Genomic DNA, 1,753 nt, shown 5'->3' with positions numbered 1-1,753 from the left:
AGCTCATGAAAACCCAAAATTTCTATCTAAAGAAAATAGCATATTTCATATTTCATCCGACCAATAAAAGAAAAGTGTTTTTAATACAAAAAAAGTCATCCTTCAAATAATTATGTTCAGTTATGTACTCAATACTTGTTTGGGAATCCTTTTGCAGAAATGACTGCTTCAATGCGGCGTGGCATGGAGGCGATCAGCCTGTGGCACTGCTGAGGTGTTATGGAGGTCCAGGATGATTCGATAGCAGCCTTAAGCTCATCCAGAGCGTTGAGTCTTGCGTCTCTCAACTTTCTCTTCACAATATCCCACAGATTCTCTATGGGGTTCAGGTCAGGAGAGTTGTAAAACGAAATCTCCATAAAGCTTTTCAGCAGATGGAAGCATGAAGTGCTCCAAAATCTCCTGATAGCTAGCTGCATTGACCCTGCCCTTGATAAAACACAGGGGACCAACACCAGCAGCTGACAGGGCACCCCAGACCATCACTGACTGTGGGTACTTGACACTGGACTTCAGGCATTTTGGCATTTCCTTCTCCCCAGTCAAACACACATAAAATTGTGATTTGCTACAATATTTGGTCAACTTAAAGCTACACTGTGTGATATTTTCCCCCATCTAGTGGTGAAAAGGTATATGACCATCCAATGAATAATAGTTTCTGTTCCTCTCAATTCTGATTTCGTTTTAACTCCTACGGTGGCCGATTTAGTCCAAGATTAACATGGCAATCCCCCTCTTCACATTCGACGCGGTGCCATCCAGTGTTAAAACTTGAAAGGCGAAGCTTGAATTTACAGGTATGTCCCTCTTTGGCTAATGTAGGCTACTTTCAAGATGGAGGGGCAACATGGCGACCAGCATTCGAACCCCTCACCCGTATGTATTTTCAATGGCATATTATAAACTTACGAGAATACTTTATAACTTGAAAGAAGTAAATATACATTAATGAGCACATATTTTTGAAAGAACTAAGTGTTTTTAGCTAAGAATAAACTAAAAAAGTTACACATTGTAGCTTTAACTTAACATCCCGAAGTAGCAGAATTTTGTCATTGCATTAGCTACTATTGTATTACTTTGGTTTTAAAAAAAAGTATAAATAACTAATTAAATACATATTTTCTAGAATATTAATGAGATTTTTTATTAATTATTTTACATTAATTATTATATACATTTAGGTCTATTGCTTAAATGACAGCAGCACTCGAAGCAGCATGAACACATTCAACACACTCAATTTCACAAATGTGCTACAGTTTCATTACTGTGGCATAGAACTAGAACAGTAAATATTTCTAATTCTAAAATGTTGTATTTTATGCCATAATTGCTTTGTTGTAGCCAGGCATTTTTATAAATCATAAAACCTTCCTGAAACCCTTTATAAATAATTTTAATGGCCATTTCTCAACATGTCCGTCTTTTTTTTTTTTTTTTTTTTTGCATTCAGGGTGAATAACGTATCGAGAGCCACATATGTAAGGAATGAAAGCTTGGCCGTGTCTCTAAACTTAGTGAGCTGCCTACTTGGACAGCATTTGTGGGCGTACTAGGTGCGTTTAAAATGTCAAATTTACCTATGATCATTTTAAGCGCGTTCATTTGTTGAAAAGTTCGTCATAAAAAAGATAAAATAAATAACTAAATAAAAACTTACTGCAAAATACTTCTTTAGGTATACACAGCAAATAGCGATCGCTAGCTTTTGAAACGCACCCTACGAGTAGTCGATGTACTTTGACCC

The sequence above is a fragment of the Pseudorasbora parva genome, chromosome 4 (assembly GCF_024679245.1).
Source record: "Pseudorasbora parva isolate DD20220531a chromosome 4, ASM2467924v1, whole genome shotgun sequence".
NCBI classification, from domain to species: Eukaryota; Metazoa; Chordata; class Actinopteri; order Cypriniformes; family Gobionidae; genus Pseudorasbora; species Pseudorasbora parva.
This window is presented reverse-complemented; position numbering follows the sequence as displayed.